We start from the raw sequence: 18,852 nt of genomic DNA, 5'->3' as shown, positions 1-18,852 counted from the left end.
GAAGTTTACTCACTGAAGACCTCTCGCCCTTTTGCCTTTCCTGAGTCCCTCTTTGTCCCATGAGACCAAATTTCTGGGTTTAGACCACTTGCCCCAGTCCTCAGACCTGCCTCCAAATCCCAGGGGACCCTCAGGAAGGGTGCAGGGTGGGGAGGGGAAGAGTCAGAGAGAAAGTTTAGAAGCCATAAAAAGAAAGACAGGGCTTCCCAGGTGGCGCAGTGGTTGAGAGTCTGCCTGCCGATGCAGGGGTCGCGGGTTCGTGCCCTGGTCCGGGAAGATCCCAAATGCCGCGGAGCGGCTGGGCCCGTGAGCCATGGCCGCTGAGCCTGCGCGTCCGGAGCCTGTGCTCCGCAGGGGGAGAGGCCACAACAGAAAGAGGCCCGTGTACCGCAAAAACAAAACAAAACAAAAAACAGAAAAAAGGAAAGCATCCCTCTTTCACTGTTTATCCCTCCACATAGCTAAGTAGAGCCCCTCGGTTTCCTATGTACTGTAGCTCCCACACATGTAACTGGGCCCCCAAGTGGATTTTAAGGTCATTATACTCACAACATTTCACAGAAGAAATGAAAAGGAACATATTTACAGGGCTTCTGTAACCACTAACATTGTTTTGATGTCAAGATACTGTATAAAGAAGTACTGTGAACATTATGAAGAAGGTGTGAAGGAAAAATCACCCTGATTATGAAGGTTGATACCTGCCTGAACTCTCTGCAATCCTTCCAGAAAAGTTAAGGCATCGTGGCTTTGGAGACATGGCTAGCTGCTTCTCATTCAGCTACTCATTCAGTCTTTTGTAAGCTAGCATTGCTTTCTGCTACATATGAAAGAATGCCAGATTCTCAACAATTTCAGTGCCAAGGTCTCTGTGAAAATCTCCTGGCCTTTTCCTCCTGTCACAAGATGGCTTTTGCAGCTCCAAACATCAAGTCCACATTCCAGGATGGAAGAAAGGAGGAGAAAGGAGAATGTTAACAGACTCTGCTTACACCCCGTTGGCCAGGACCATGCCACATGTTCACCTCTAGCTGTAAGGGAGCCTGAAAAATAGTTTTTCATTGTCCAGCCTCTATTGCAGGGGATGATAAGGGAGATGGGGAGTGAGATCAAGTGTTGGATGAGCTGACAGCATCTGTCACCAGCCCCCAGGAAAAGAATATTGAAAAAGATGAGGAAATCTGGTTCAGTTTTTAACTCACACAGGCATTAAAATTCACAAATAATTGTTACAGTGGTGTGGTAGGTAGATTCTAAGATGACCTCCAATGACCCTTGCCCCTGTATAATTTTTTTCCCATTGACTTGTGGGCAAGACCTGTGAATATGGTGAGCCATCACTCGCATGATTGTATTACATTATAAGGCAAAATGGATTTTGAAGATGCATCTATGGTTACTAATCAGTTGATTCTGAGTTACTCAAAAGAGAAATTAACCAAGTGGGGCTGACCTAATCACGTGAGTCCTTTAAATCTGGGTATAGAGGTCAGAGACAGCAGAACTCAGAAACTGAAAGCATGAGAGGGCTTCAACACACCATTGCTGGCTTTGAAGATGGAGTGAACCACATGGCAAGGAATGTAGGTGGTCTCCAGAGCCGAGAGCTGCCTCTGAATGACAGCCAGAAACATAGCAGGGACCTCAGTCTTGCAACCACAGTGAACTGAGTTCGGCCATAACCACATGAACTTGGAAGAGGGTCCTGAGCTCCAGATGAGAGTGCAGCCCAGCAGAATCTTGACTTTGGCTTTGTGAGATCCTGACCAAAGAACCCCTCCAATGCTGTGCTCAAACCTACAGAACTGTGAGGTAATAAATGGGTGTTTTTTTGTTTTTTTTTTTTTCTTTTTTTTTGCGGTACGCAGGCCTCTCACTGCTGTGGCCTCTCCCGTTGCGGACCACAGGCTCCAGACGCGCAGGCTCAGCGGCCATGGCTCACGGGCCCAGCCGCTCCGCGGCATGTGGGATCTTCCCGGACCAGGGCACGAACCCGTGTCCCCTGCATCGGCAGGCGGACTCTCAACCACTGTGCCACCAGGGAAGCCCATGGGTGTTGTTTTAAGCTACTAAGTTTGTGGTAATTTGTTACACACCAATAGAAAACTCATTAATAAAGGAAGATAGCCAATGGAAAGATGAAAAATGGCATCAACATTAATGGTGACGATAGCAAGGTACTGGACACTGTTAGAGGGACGTTTTCTTTTCCAGCAGGGATCAGTGCACCTACCATCTACTACAGACATACCACAGAGATATTGTGGGTTTGATTCCAGACATTTTTTGGTTTCCCAGTGTATATAAAAGTTATGTCTACGAAGTATGCAATAGAATTATGTCTAAAAAACTATATACATACCTTAATTTAAAAATAATGCTATTGGCAGAATGGTACAACAGACTTGCAGGGTTGCCATAAACCTTCAATTTGTAAAAAATTCAATATCTGCAAAGTGCAGTAAAGCAAAGCACAATAAAACGAGGTATGCCTGTATAATAGAACTTGAAACTCTTAATTGAATTTGAAACTCTGGAACTAATTCTTCCCAGTGGGTAACCCTTCCCTAGGTATGAGCTGAGCCTCCCTGGAGGGACACAGGCCCTGTCAGGCTATTTCAGGACACCAGGTGAAATACTTTGGACATTGCTTTATAGGCAGCAAGGAGCCATTGAAGGTTTATCAACAGGAAATGGCATGACCAGAGTGATTCTTTTTTTTTTTATTGAAGTATATTTGATTTACAACGTTGTGTTAATTTCTGCTGTACAGCAAAGTGACTCAGTTTTATATATATATTCTTTCTCATATTCTTTTCCATTATGGTTTATCATAGGATACTGAGTATAGGTCCCTGTGCTATACAGTAGGACCTTGTTGTTTATCTATCCTATATATAATACTTTGCCTCTGGTAATTCCAAACTCCCAGTCCTTCCACCCCCTTTCCCCTTGGCAACCACAAGTCTGTTCTGTATGTCTGTGAGTCTGTTTCTGTTTCGTAGATAAGTTCATTTGTGTCGTATTTTAGATTCCACATATAAGTGATATCATATGGTATTTGTCTTTATCTTTCTGACTTCACTTAATATGATAATCTCTAAGACCATCCATATTGCTGCAAATGGCATTATTTCATTCTTTTTTATGGCTGAGTAGTATTCCATTGTATATATGTACCACATCTTCTTTATCCATTCATCTGTCAATGGACATTTACGTTGTTTCCATGTCTTGGCTATTGTAAATAGTGCTGCTATGAACATGGGGGTGCATGTATCTTTTTGAATTATAGTTTTGTCTGGGTATACAGAATGATTCTTTAAGGAGATGACTGAAACTATGATGAATTCAAGTAGAGGGAGCCTGGGGTTCAGGAGAAAGGGGGGCCAGTAAGGAGCTACTGTAATAACTCCCACATGAGGTAATGAGGGTTGAAGTAGGGCCCAAGGCTCTGAGCAGTCTTACATCCAGAGCTCAGCTGCCTGGCTTCACCTAGCCTCCATCAAGACCCACGTCTGTACTCACCTCTCTTAAATCACGGCTGTCCCCAGTGGAGGGGACGGGGTTGTGGAGAGAACAGAGCCACTTCTAGAAGGTGGTGCCTTTTGCCCCGTGGAGCCCCTGACTGCTGGTAATTGGGCAGTGACTCAGGAAGGAAAGGCGAGGGTAGTTCTGCTCGAGTCTAAAAAAGACTGAGGCAGACACACGACAAGAGGCGGGGAGGCTTAAGAACACTGGCCACGGGCTTCCCTGGTGACGCAGTGGTTGAGAGTCTGCCTGCCGATGCAGGGGACACGGGTTCGTGCCCCGGTCCGGGAAGATCCCACATGCCGCGGATCGGCTGGGCCCGTGAGCCATGGCCGCTGAGCCTGCGCGTCCGGAGCCTGTGCTCCGCAATGGGAGAGGCCCGCGTACCACAAAAAAAAAAAAGAACACTGGCCTGGGAGGCAGAAACCCTGGCTTATCGCTGACTCACTGTGTCTGGCATCTCAGGCAGGCCCCAGAACATCCTTAATCTCTAAGATTTCATGAGTCTATGAGATAGTCTTTGAATTATTTGTAGGAAAAGACTCGCAAACGCCAAAGGTAAACACATGGCATACGTTTTACTATGATTTACTGGGATATCAGTAAGGGTTCTTACCGGACAAAGGGAAGTTACTTAAGAAAATGAAATTAATGGTTTACATAACTAAGAAGCCCAGAGTGATCCAGGGTCTGAGCAGTATCAGCGGGAAACTCTCCTTCCGTGCCCCAGCTCTGCTCTCCTCGGCATTGGCCTCACTCCTGCTCTCAGGGGCTCCTGAGTGGGGGCCACCGACAGCTCCACGCATATCCTACCAACCAAGCAATCCCGTGGAAAGAGAACAGTTCTTTACGAACAGTTCCTTCAAATTCCCAGGGAAGACCCTCAATGGACAGCTCAAGTCACATGCCCAAGCATAACCAAGTCCATTAGCCAGGCTAGATCTCTGCTGTGCTCAGGGACCAGGGACACGTTCTGTCCTATATATATATATATATATATATCAGGAACTGAGGGCAGAGGAACGTGTTCTCCAATGGAAAGTAGGGATGGAGGGACTTCCCTGGTGGTCCAGTGGTTAAGGCTCCGCGCTTCCAATGCAGGGGGCGAGGGTTCGATCCCTGGTGGGGGAACTAAGATCCCACATGCTGCGTGGCGTGGCAAAAGAAAAAGAAAGAAAAGAGGGGTGGAAGAGAACGGTGAAATGGAATTCAGATAAGCAAAAACAGCGGGTACCCCTAATAACTGCTGTTATCTCAATGGTTTGAAAAGTTTGGAAGAGTTCTGACCTCTTAATCAAGGGATGATGGGATCTAGAGCCTTTCTATAAAGACTTACAAGATAGGGAGTATTATGGAGATGGAGAAATTGAGACTCAGAGAGGTTAAGTGACCCCCCTAAAGTCACATCTCTCATACGTGAGATGAACCCAGGTGTGCCAGGTTCAAGAGCACTTACGGTTTTGACTCCACCTTGTCAAGTTCACACACGGAGCAGCATGTGGCCTCTGGTCTGTAATGCTATAAAAGGCCCTCCACTAAGTAAAACTCAGAATGAGTGCATGTGGTGACACAGCATATCTTCCTCAGTCTGGTCTGATATGGACCTCAACCTCAAGCCTAGCTGAACCTCTAATGGAGTTAAGACTTTGGAAAAGGATTGGCCCAACCTTTACAGGGAACGATGTGACTAATATCTCAGTCAGCCTTCCCACACCCAGGCACAATATCATTAAACGTGGTCCCAGCCACTGTCAATATTCACCTTTAATAGATGTGATAAGCGCTCCTGCCTGTTCTCAGCTGACATCCACGTGCACACAATAAAACTAACTCAGCATTTTTAGAACTGCCAGGTGAATATAACAGGAAAATTGGGCAATGGGACTCGTGCTGGGACTTTTCAAATTCAACCATCTATGTGGAGAACAGTGACCTTCAGATATTGTGGAACATGAGTGAGTCCTTAAAACTTGCTATATTGTCAGGAATTGGAATGAAGTTAGTGCAGTGACCCAAAAGCTTGTGATATGTTTGGTTACCATGTCCTGCCTCTAACCAACTCCTCACATTCAGAGGGATAATGTCATAGAGTTTGGGCATAATATTTATTTTGAAGCTTCTGTCATGTCGACTACAATGCTAGTGACACACTGAATAAGTGATTTTGTCTATTTATTTTTTAAATTTTTTTATTTTATTTTTGGCTGCGTTGGGTCTTCATTGCTGCACGTGGGCTTTCTCTAGTTGCGGCGAGCGGGGGCCACTCTTCGTTGCAGTGTGCGGGCTTCTCATTGCAGTGGCTTCTCTTGTTGCAGAGCATGGGCTCTAGGGCACCCGGGCTTCAGTAGTTGTGGCTCGTGGGCTCAGTAGTTGTGGCTCGCGGGCTCTAGAGCACAGGCTCAGTAGTTGTGGTGCATGGGCTTAGTTGCTCTGCAGCATGTGGGATCTTCCCGGGCCAGGGCTCAAACCCATGTCCCCTGCATTGGCAGGCGGATTCTTAACCACTGTGCCACCAGGGAAGCCCTGAATAAGTGATTTTAAAAAGATCTCTGAGTGTGTTTCATCAGAAGTTAATACCTACATACATCACAACCATTATGACCCTGCTCCAAAAAATTTTCTCTTTGAGAATTTACTTCTGAGAACCACACAGGACAGGCATTCTGGCTACTTCACGGTCACATATTGGTCTCTACCAAAATCCTAACCAGCAGGCTTCCCTGGTGGCGCAGTGGTTAAGCATCTGCCTGCTGATGCAGGGGACACGGGTTCGTGCCCTGGTCCGGGAGGATCCCACATGCCGCGGAGCGGCTGGGCCCGTGAGCCATGGCCGCTGAGCCTGCGCACCCGGAGCCTGTGCTCTGCAACGGGAGAGGCCACAACAGTGAGAGACCCTCGTACCGCAAAAAAAAAAAAAAAAAGTATCACTCCATCTGAAGTGAGAGCAGATCAGAAGGGATTCGGGTGGATTGTGGTCATTTGTAATCCAGGTGAGAGATGATGGCAGCTCAGCCAACAGGAGGGGTGGTGGAGCCAGAGCACAGTGTTTGAACTGGGAAGAGATTCCAGAATGACTGGGCCTCAGTGATCGTTTGGACATGGGCTAAGGGAGAGAGGGCTGTCGAGTGTGATTTACTAGGTGAGGTCATGTCACAGGTACAGACTTGGCCCTGAGTACAACAGGATACCAGGCAAACAAATGCCTGCCTTCATGAAGCCGAGGACAGGGAAGAGACTGATAAGTCAAAGGGCCCTGACAGTACAGCAGTCAGACTGTCCAAGTTGAGAGCATAGGAAGGGCACCAGCCCGACATTGGGTCATGGGGTCAGGAGGGGCTTTCAGGAGGAAATGACAACTGAGTCGAGACTTACAAGGCAAACAGAAGTGAGGCAGGTCATCATCAAAATATCTAGAAACAATAACTGCTGGAGAGGGTGTGGAGAAAAGGGAACCCTCTTGCACTGTTGGTGGGAATGTAAATTGATACAGCCACTGCAGAGAACAGTATGGAGGTTCCTTGAAAAACTAAAAATAGAACTACTGTATGATCCAGCAATCCCACTACTGGGCATATACCCTAAGAAAACCATAATTCAAAAAGAGACATGTACCACAATGTTCATTGCAGCTCTATTTACAAGAGCCAGGACATGGAAGCAACCTAAGTGTCCATCGACAGATGAATGGATAAAGAAGATGTGGCACATATATACAGTGGAATATTACTCAGCCATAAAAAGAAACGAAACTGAGTTATTTGTAGTGAGGTAGATGGACCTAGAGTCTGTCATACAGAGTGAAGTAAGTCAGAAAGAGAAAGACAAATACCGTATGCTAACACATGTATATGGAATTTAAGGGAAAAAAAATGTCATGAAGAACCTAGGGGTAAGACAGGAATAAAGACACAGACCTACTAGAGAATGGACTTGAGGATTTGGGGTGGGGGAAGGGTAAGCTGTGACAAAGTGAGAGAGTGGCATGGACATATATACACTACCAAACATAGGGTAGATAGCTAGTGAGAAGCAGCCGCATAACACAGGGAGATCAGCTCGGTGCTTTGTGACCGCCTGGAGGGGTGGGATAGGGAGGGTGGGAGGGAGGGAGACGCAAGCGGGAAGACATATGGGAACATATGTATATGTATAACCGATTCACTTTGTTATAAAGCAGAAACTAGCACAACACTGTAAAGCAGTTATACTCCAATAAAGATGTTAAAACAAAAAAAGTGAAGCAGGTGAAGAGAAAGGAGAGTGGGCTTGGCACAGGGATCAGCATAGGGTGGTGGTCCTCAACTGAGGGCGATTTTGGCCCCTAGAGCCCTTTGACAATGTCTGGAGACCTTTTTGGTTGTCATGACTGGGGAGTTGCTACTGGCATCTACTGGGTAAAGGCCAGGGATGCTGCGAACGTCTTACAACGCACACCACAGCCCCTCCCCACAAATAATGATCCACCGTGTCCGTAGTGCTGCAGTGAAAACCCTGGCCAGAGGCCTGGGGCTCGGCCGAGGACAGTGTGACTCTGCAGCTGTCTGGAGGTGGAGTCACGGGCTGTGAGGGAGACAACAGGTGCTACCGAGAGCGGAGCCTGTGTCAGGCCCTAGGAGGCTGCAGGAGTCAGACAAGGGCATTCGAGCCCAATGCCAAGGGTGCTGGGGAGCCACTGAAGGTTTCCAGGCAGGAAAGTGACAAAATCAGCCTTGGAAGGGCCAACAGGAAGAGGGAGTTGGTATGAGGGTAAGGAGGAGAGGAGTGCAATGTTCACGGCAGCAGTATTTACAATAGCCAGGACGTGGAAACACCCATCAACAGACAGTTGGCTTAAGAAGATGGGGGTATAATATATATGTAAAATGGAATATTACTCCTTCATAAAAAGGAATGGAATCCTGCCGTATGCAGCAACATGGATGAGCCTAGAGAATATTATGCTTAGTGAACTAAGTCAAAGACAAAGACTGTATAATACCACTTATATGGAGAATGTAAAAGATAGTACAAGGGAATGTATATGCAAAACAGAAACAGACTCACAGATACAGGAAACAGAGGGGAGAGGGAAGAGAATCTGGCACTGCGCGTGGCTCGGTGCGCGGAGCATGGGTTGGCCCTCCATCTTCCGTGGGAAGTGCCAGGCTGGCACATTGTCTGTTGAGTTGTGGCAGTGAGGAGAGAAAAAGGGTCGTGAGGCTCGCGGGGTGTGGCAGGAGAGGGCTGTCATGCACGATGATGCGATCCAGGGAACAAACGGTTGCCGCCTCACCTGATTTGAGGTAAACACGTTGGAAGCTCAGAGCATCCTTTCAGATCAAGTGCAGCTGACGAAATACAGTCCACGGGATCAAAAAGATGGAAGGAGAGTGAGTCTGCCAATCTGGTTCTGCCACTTACTGTGGCTGCTGTGTACAGACGCACAGGCTGACCACAAACCCAGGCGGAGAACCTCCTTCTAACTGGCCCAGATGTGCCGCTTAGGCTCGCCATAGCCCTGCATGTGACCCCAGACAAGTCATGCCTCTTCTCTGAGCCTGATTGATACTGCTCCCCTCTGAGGACCTTTGCTGCCATGCTCTGTTCTCTGAGGGACACTAGGAGCCAGCAGGACCCCGAGGCTGCAGCCGGGTGGGCAGTGGATGAAGGCGCAGCTCGCCTGGAAGCTGAGTCGAGCAGCCACGTGCTATTGTCTCACTTCCTCACAGCCACGTGGAGCTTCGTCTGTGATTTTATTCTGAGTGTCTTCGAGTCACCATGGAAAATAGGCATCAGCCTGCTGCTGGGCAGATTCGCAGAATGTGAAACCACCGAAGAACACACTCCAGTGGAGGAATCCCAGCTATTGATCTCTGATGATGTACCAGGCCCGTCTTTCAGTCTGATGGAGTCTTAGAGGCTTCTGGGTTTTTCTTTTTGCGTAGCTGCCCTGCCTGAGACAACCAGAGCCTGGCTTGGTGACCAGCGTGGCTAACCCCTATTGAGGGCCTGCTGTGTGCCAGGCTTTGGAAAGGCAAGCCGTGTGTCTTATGGCTTTAATCTTCATCACAGTCCTATGAGGTAAGAGCGGTGAAGCTCAGAGAGGTTGAGTAACTGGCCTGGGGGTGACCAGCTAGTAATTGGGAGAGCTGAGATCTGCACCAGAGCAGACCGATGCCAGACCGTATAGCTGCAGAGTTCGTTCTTGCAGGGATCCCTCTTTTGGATCCCCTCTTCCCAGGGGTGTCAGGGAGAGCAGGAAAGCCCCTCTGGTGAGGCTCCGTCTCCTGCCCAGGAAGCGGCTGGCAGAAAGCGACGGGGCGGGAGGGCAAGGAGCAAAAGTTAGGTCCGTGCTCTGGAGGCTGCAGTCCGGGGCTGAGCACACAGGGCGGAGCCTTGGAGCAAAGTCCCCTGGGGTCCCGGGCCGCATTCCTCTGAGGTCTGCAAAGGCCACCGCTTAAAGGCGCAGAGGAGCAGCTGGGAACGAGAACAAAGCGGCCGGGCCCCCCTCGGAGGAAGGAAGGAGCGAGCCCCAGGAAACAGCCGATAGCGCTAAGCTCAGCTTGTTTTTTTCCTCTGCTCAACAGTTCTCCTGCCACGGCAAACAAAAGATGTACATTCTGATTCCCTCTTCTGTTTGGATTGTGCTGTCGAGTGGATCTGGTTTGTGATGAACTGGGGGGAAGAGGCATCCGCGGGCGGTTTCTTGCTCCGCCGGCCAGTTTGCTGGGCCATCGGGAAACGCAGAAACAGCTTCCTTGACGGCGTCTTTCTCCCCACGCGGCTCAGTAAATCCAGCCTGGCCTGGCCACACCAAGGGCACCAGGATACAGGCATTTCCTTTAATGATGGAATTTAAGGTTGCCAACTTTTCAGGTTCACTGGGACCTGGAAGTGACCTTGACCTTGAAGAACCTGCACATACACACGCAAGCATGCGCGGGGACACGCACACTTCTTAATGGACGTTTAAAACTAGTCGGATGAGAACTATGCCCTCTGAGCCCCCCATTGAAAGGCCACACCCTGTTCTCATCACTGCAGATGAGGTCACAGTTCACTCCTGCCCAGAGCCACACCTGGCTACTCAATGTGCAGACCCCGCCCCGCCTGGGCCCTGCCACTTAGCTCCCATGGGCCCAGGGGTGAGAGTGACAACAACTGCAGGGTCAGTGGAAGCCAGCATCCAACAGCAAGAGCAAGGAAGGGGGTGTCCACACAGGTCCCCACGAGCTGGCTCTGATCCACCTTCCTCAAAGTCTGGACACCTGTAGGTGACAGGTGGCCCTGATGGGACTAAGCAACCCACATGTGATGACAGTGGTAGATGGACTTCTTGCTGCCCACCGGGGGGAGGGGTTTGGACCCCATCTGGCCTCCTGATGCTTGATGCCCTGAATGCTGGGCATACTTTGTGTTGCCTGACCAGGTGCTGACGGAGTGGACCCACCAAAGGGCGCTCTAGAACCAAAGCAAAACAAAATGAAGCAAAAAAAAAAAGTTAAACTGTACACAAAACCCACCACGGAGTTCTGTTGCTGCTGACGCTCGAGTGATCCCTACAGCCCTGGCAATGGCAGTTCCTGGTCTCACGATCTGAAAGGGGTTGTTTTGACGCCACAGAGACTGACGTGCGGGGGGGCCCTTTGTAACTGCAGGAGTTAAACTGAGCCACGAGAGGTCAGCGTGGTTAGACCTTGCCCCATGCTGCTTGGCCCGTTCTCTCCTCCCACCCCACTCTGAGGAGGCAGTTCACATGCCGAAGACAAATGGCATAAAGGGCAGGCAATTCATTTTTTCAGCTGGAGGCCGCGATGGAATTTGGGCGCTTGGACTCTGGCGTACGCTGCTAATTCCATTCTTCTCCTCTGTGAAATACCTCCACTCTTCAAGGAGGTGGTGCCCTTCAGAATTCCATCACCGACATTTTCTGTCTTTAGGGCCAAGAGGTAGAGTCCTGATAATTATTTGGAATGAATCTGAGGTTACCCTGCATGCCATTAGCGCTCTTTCCAAGATTCGAAGGGGTTATAGTGCCGTAAAGACGGCCAGCGATTCTTCACTTGTTTCCTGGGGGTGGGACCAAGTTGGTCCCAGCATGGCTCAGGGTCTGGTGCCCACCGACCAGCAACCTCTGTGGTGTGGAGCAGGCTAGCCAGCTTGCCTGAGCAGTGATGCCGGCAAAGAACAGAGAACTTGTTGGGAAAAGAAGAGAAGCAGCTTAAGCAAGAACGGACCAAGATGAGGACTTAGTACCTGGCAGATGGGGAGAGGGAAGGGGGATACTCTAGAGGGAGAAAAGAAGTCCTGAAGGGAACTTGGAAGGATAAGAAAAGGCTACCTCGCCTGTTTCCGCAGAGGCAGTGTAATGTAGTGGTTCACAGTGCAAGCCTGTGCGTGAATCTTGGGTGGGTGACCTTAGGCAAGATTTAACCTCCCTGTGGTTTAGTTTTCTAATCTGCAAAATGGAGGATAAAATAGGCTCTATCTCATAGGTTTATCATGAAGATTAAACAAGAAGTTCACGTTAAGCACTTGACAAAATATTTAGCATGTAATAAACACTCAATAAGTATTGCCCATTATTATTTCCAATTTTTCTCCCGGTGTGTGTCTCACAATCCTTTGTTCACGACTGGCATATGCTGCCCACTTTGTACCCTACACCTTCTACTGAGCAACTGATGTCTATCCAGTGTCCTGATTAGCGATTTTAATCCTTGAAGTCACTCGCCTCTGAAATCTGCTCGCTGGAAACTTGCCACACACGGAGCAAGCTCACAGTAAATGTGGCTGAGTAGAACTTACCAATCACCACCGTGTGAAATGCAGTGGGATGTTGTTTATAGTCTTTCTTCATGCCTCTCCCACCCCAGCCCAAGAGACTGAGCCAGGGAGAAGCATGACCCAGGAACATATAGCCCAACTCAGAGCTGTAGAGAATGAAATACTACATACAGGGAGACCCTCAGCCCCTTTCCCATCTCAGCTCCCACAGTGAGGGCAAACAGACTGACACCTCTCAGGTGGGATGTTGGAGGATCTCCCTCTGGGGAAACTGAGCAGCCTAACACAGAAGGTCTACAGATACAGGTAGGGTCCCCAGTGACAGGCCTGGCATAATCACCCTACAGTGAAGCCCATCAGTTGACCAGCTTCTTGTCAGCATTTTGGTGTCACACTCTTAAATATAAACAGAGAGTCAAAGATCACTTGTCATTTGAAAAAACCCTCCAAAATGAAAGACAATGCCAAAACAAACAGAAGAAAGAAATTGTAGGAAACAGGAACAATGCGGGGAGTAGAAAAGAACAATTTTTTAAAAACCTACAATTAATATCTTTTGAGATTTAAGGGAAGATACTGCATCCATGAAACAAGGACAGATGTTGTAAAACAAAGAACATTCAGAGAAGAACAAGGACATTTGGAAATTAAAAATATATAAATATGTTTTCAGAACAACGTGGATGAATCTCAAAAACATTATGTTAAAAAAAGGTCAGACACAGAAGAGTTTCTACCATACAGTCCCATCTACGTGAAATCCAAGAGCAAACAAAACTAATGTATGGTGACGGAAATCAGAAAGTGGTTGCCTGGCAAGAGGGGAGGAGAATGAACCAGAAGGGGCACAAAGGAAATGAATGGAAATGTTCTTTATCTTGTTTGGGTTGTATTTACATGGGTGTAGTCAATTATCAAAATGTACTGAACCCGAAGTATAAGCACATTATTCTGTGTTAATTGTATGTTAATAAAAACATATTTGCAAGAAATGAAAAGTTCAGTAGAAGTTTCTAGATCTAGCTATTTCCTGTAAGTTGATCTAGCTCTCAACTTACAGGAAATACAAAGAATAGAGGAACATGTTAAATAACACCACAGGAATGCAGTCAGCAAAATCTGACTGTGGGAAACTGCAGTTGAACCAGTTTTTTTTCCCAACAAAATCTTGCAGGGGATGAGGAGAGAAAGAGGAAAAACGTATATAGTCCTGAAGATTTAAGAGACATATCAATCAATCACACTGTATGAACCTTACTTGGACCTAAATTTAAACAAACTATTTAGGGGGCAATTGTATAGGACAATTGGGAAAGTATAAATATGTCCAGATATTTGATAATGTTCAAGAATTATTGTTATGTTTAAAGTGAGATCATGGTGTTTGCAGTGCTTTGTGTTTATTTGCTTGTTTTTTTAAGTGACCTTATCTTTTAAAGATTCATAGTGAAATACTTACAAATGATATCTAAGTTAGTGGCAGGGGTGGGGGACATTGGGCTTGAGTAGGGACACAGGAAACAAGATTGGTCATGTGTCGATAATTGTTGAAGCTGGGTATAGAGTACACTGGGTTTATTATTCTAGTGTCTTCTTTTGTGTATGTGTGAAATTTCCCATTATTAAAGTACTTTAAAAAAATAGAGGAGTTAGAAGAAAAATTGAGGAAGTCTCCCAGAAAAAAAGAAAGAAAACAGAAGACAAAGAGATAGAAAGTAGGAGCAAAAATAAGAAACACAAAGGATAAGTTCAGGATTTTAAAAAAGGGGGGAGGGGAGAGAGAAGAAAGAAAATGAAAGGGAGAAAATGATCAAAGAAATAATTTCAGAAAATTTCCCAATACTGACAGCCACTAGTTTCTGGATTGAGAGACCGGCCAGTAGCCAGCACCAGGGATGAAAAATACCTCACAGCAAAGCCTGTCACTGAGAAATTTCATGAAGTTGGTGTACTGGGCCACAGACCTCACACACCCTCTTACATTCTCTCTACGTCCTCCTTTCCTCTCTCTCGGGCAACACCCTGTTGACACCACTTGTAGGCCAAGTTGTTCCTCCACTTTTAGAGCTGGGTGAAATATTATACTGTAGTATGATGTGGGACCTGGTTTTCCAGGCAACTGCTAAGGGTCTGATGACATATCTGGAAATAGAGACAAGCTAGCTTTGGGATAATTCTTTTTTATTTCATGCTTTAACAATTCTATTTTTTATTATTTTTAGTGATGTATAATCTCAATATATGATTAAACATTTACATGTCAGAGAATTCAAAATGACATTTCTCTTTTTTAATTGAAATATAGTTGTTGTACAATATTATATGTTATAGGTGTACAGTATAGTGATTCACAATTTTTAAAGGTCATACTCCATTTATAGTTATTATAAAATATTGGCTATATTCCCTATGTTGTACAATATATCCTTGTAGCTTAGTTTATACCTATTAGTTTGTACCTTTTAAAGCCCTACCCCTGTACTGCCCCTCCCCACTTCCCTTGCCCCACTGGTAACCACTACTTTGTACTCTGTATCTGTGAGTCTGCTTCTTTTTTGTTATATTCACTAGTTTGTTGTATTTTTTAGATTCCACGTATAAGTGATATCATATGGGGTTAACTATTGACTAATGGAAGTAGGAGATGGGAGGGAGCTGGGCCGATAGATGCCCCTCCTCTGCTCTCCCCTGTGGTTCTTCCTTGTGACTCTTGCAGAAGTTTCATGTGCCTGATGAACTAGCAGCCAGTGTGGTAACGTCTGGCATCACATCCCCCCACCCCTTACTCCTTTTTCCCCTGTGCATTCTATTATGAAAACTTTCAGACATACAGGGAAGTTGAAGGAATTCACAGCGAGCACCTGTACACCCATGACCTACAGTTTACCTTTGACATTTTAAACACCTTTATTGAGATATAATTTAAATACCATAAAATTGACCCATTTAAAGTGTACAGTTCAATGGTTTCTAGTATATTCACAGAGATATACAAACATTATCACAATTTTAGAATATTTTCTGCACCCCCAGAAGAAACCCCCTACCCATTAGCAATCGCTCCCATTCCCCTTCTGCCAACCCTAAACAACACTAAAATTGGTTGCATGCAATTTTAGATACTGCATTTCAGTGGAATCCTACAGGAAGTGGCCTTTGGCGACTGGCTTCTTTCACTTAGCATAATGTTTTCAGGGTTCATCCATGTCATAACGTGTCAATACTTCATTCTTTTTTATAGCTGAACAATATTCCATTGTGCATTATTAACATTTTATTAGACTTGCTTTATCACATGTCCATCCATCTATCCACCCCTCTGGATCCATCTTACATCTTTCATGTATTTCTCCCATTTTGTCGTTGTTGTTGAGCACACAAAATTCTGAGTCATTCAGGGTGAGGTTACGTAAGATAATAAGAGCAATGATGAAAAATTTGCAGGTCAACATGTGCTTTGACCTTCACATTTTTAATACCATGCTCTCTGACATAAGAAATTTATAAATATATATCTTATTTTCTGGCCTAGTTAACTTTCTTTTTCCTCTGATAAATATTACTTTTTTCCTTTCCAAAGTACTTAAAATTAGAGAATGAGCTTTTAAAAATGAGATATTTAAAAAATGAGTGTGTATTTCTTACATGAAAACTAAACATTATGAAGGACTTACTTGAAGTTTTACTCGTGTTCTCACTGGATATTTCCCCCATTTTTTAAGCTTTTTCCCAACCGTCAGTGCCTTCACCTTGCACACCTCTCAAGTGAAGCTCATATCACATTACCACATGGCCACCCTCAGTGCAACTTGTGAGGTTGGGAGATGGAGTGCTTAGCCTTCTGGCTCTATAGTAAAGGGACAAAGGGAAAAGGGAGCCTGGGAATGGACTTTCGCCACCTTGGCAGACAATGTTTCTCAATTTCATCTACATCTCCCCCTCCAGTCTCCCCTCCCACCATTGCATCCCACAGAGCTTATACTCAAGAAATGCCAAATTACTTAAAGTTCCCCAAGCACCCCACATTTTTCCGGACTCCATCTCTTACACATGTCCGTTACCTGGACAGCCTTCTCTTTGTGAGAAGGTTCTTCCCTCATAATTCAGCTCAGCTGTCACTTTTCAGTAAAGTATCCCCAACACACACATTGACACGCACACACACACACACACACACACACACACACACACACACCCCCTCTGGCCTCCCTATGTTTGTTTTCCACTCCCATTAAGGCATTTACCCTCCTTTACTGAATTAACCTTTTGACCTGTCTCCACCAGCCTATAAATCCTCAAGGTCAGGGGCCAGGCCTAGTAGGTCTTGGTATCCCTAGAAATCACTGCAGGGTGTGGCTTAACAAATATTTGTTGGATAGTGGATGGAAAACATCTAGTTACCATCTTCACTATTGTTTACGTAAGAAACATTTTGTTGGGCGTGCAGCAAGGGAGGCTCGGGGGGTAAATACCCAGTTTGATACAAAGATGAGTAAGACTGTATCCTGGGCCTCAGAGGAGCCTACAGCACCCTTTTGTTTTGGCAGACGTAACTCTGGACAAGATGCCAGGACAACAGATGTAAACTGTTGTCCCAGGCCAACCGGAACATATGGTCACCCAAATTACATACACACTCCTACGAAAACAGCAGTGCCATGCTGACTCATGCCCAGCCTGTCAGACCAAGGTCACTTCCACAATTTTCTTGCTCAAGCCAACTACTCCTCATTAGTGCTTAGGTCATTTATGTTTTTCATTGTTGTTATCCATGTAAAAATCATCCGTGAAATTTAATGTTCCTAAGGTATTACATATATTGTGTACATTAAAAACATATATTTAAGCAACTAGACAGAAAAATAATCACCCAGTAAACAACTAAAAATACTTTCCAACCTTTTTTGATGTACTGAATTCACATTTATAATCAGTATAATCAGTATGCAAAACCCATTACATATATGCACTTCTTGGTATTAACACTAGACTCTAGTCTATTTTTTTTTTTTTGGTTGCGTGGCGGGCACGTGGGCATGCCCCCTACAGTGGGAGTACAGAGTCTTAACCACTGGACTGCCAGGGAAGTCTCCTGGTCTATTGTCTTTATTGAAAGGCATTGGGTGTTTCCAGCTTGCAACCGTTAAGAATAATGACGCTACGAACGTCGCGATGTAGATTCCTTTCCCTTTCTTCTGAATCAATTCTTTGAGCTACTTGCTCCAAAGTCAAGTGACCTGGTTGAAGAACAGGAACAGTTGATACATCTCATTGTCTATGCTCTGTGTCTTACTGCCCTCCTAAAAATCGGAGTCAAATTACAGAGCACATCTGTTTCTCACAACTCTGCCAATAATTTATGTTCTCATTTTTATGTAAATATTAATAGAAGCTTATTGTCGTTTTACGGTGTTCTTTGCATTTTTAAGTGCTGCAAAGGTTATACATTATAATTTAATCAAAAGCAGCTTAGTTTTTATGAAAACATAATGTAAATATATACTTTATAATTACAAGATATGTTGCAGGTGTTCATTAAATATCTGTTGAATGAATGAACGTATTGAAATTATACTCAGTTACAAAAGACAGATGCTGCATGATTCCACTTATATGAGGTACCTAGAATTGTCAGATTCATAGAGACAGAAAGTAGAACGGTGGTTGCCAGGGCCTGGGCAGTTGGGATAATGGGGAATTGTTTTTGGGGTTTTTTTTTTTGTTTTGCTTTGTTTTCTTTGGCTGTGTTGGGTCTTCGTTGCTTCACGCGGGCTTTCTCTAGTTGCGGCGAGCGGGGGCTACTCTTTGTTGCAGTGCTCAGGCTTCTCATTGCGGTGGCTTCTCTTGTTGCAGAGCATAGGCTCTAGGCTCTTCAGCAGTTGTGGCACGTGGGCTCAGTAGTTGTGGTTCATGGGCTGTAGAGCACAGGCTCAGTAGTTGTGGTGCACGGGCTTAGTTGCTCCATGGCATGTGGGATCTTCCCAGACCAGGGCTCGAACCCGTGTCCCCTACATTGGCAGGCGGATTCTTAACCACTGCACCACCAGGGAAGCCCAATGGGGAATTGTTTAATGGGTATAGAGTTTCAGCTTTTAAAGATGAAGAGTTCTGGAGATTCATTGCACAACATAAATGTACTTAATACTCTTTAACTAAACACTTAAAATGGTAAGATGATAAATTGTATGCTACATGTATTTAAATATATATACATATATATACACACATTAACCCAATGGTCATTTGGTGTATATTGTCGGTAGAATTGTGCCTACAATATGTAGTCTTGCATGTTAAATGAAGTTTCATGTGTGGAATTTTATGGATTAAAATTTCTGTATTAAATTTTCAGTGCAGAGACAAACAGGCAAAGATGGCTGATATATTAGTATCATTACATAGCAAATAGAGTAAAAAAATCATAGACTAGATAATATTATGTGAACATCCAATATTAGCAATAAAGAACTCCACTTAAAAAAAATCATGCATCTAATTTTCTATTATCTGTGAATAAAAAGCAGAAGCAGGACTTAGGGGATCTTAGAGACAGCT

At 45.4% G+C, this 18,852-nt stretch overlaps 1 protein-coding gene across 1 annotated transcript in view; it reads left to right on the top strand.

Annotated features, from left to right (window-relative positions):
• GRK7 (G protein-coupled receptor kinase 7) overlaps nt 1–18,852 on the top strand; it is a gene marked incomplete at both ends in the record, with an annotated part of 34,719 nt that overhangs the window by 5,809 nt on the left and 10,058 nt on the right. The window lies entirely within an intron of this gene.

This window comes from Grampus griseus (genome assembly GCF_964374135.1).
Source record: "Grampus griseus genome assembly, chromosome: 5".
NCBI classification, from domain to species: Eukaryota; Metazoa; Chordata; class Mammalia; order Artiodactyla; family Delphinidae; genus Grampus; species Grampus griseus.
Note: the sequence above shows the minus strand (reverse complement) of the source record. Positions and strands in the feature narration are given on the sequence as shown.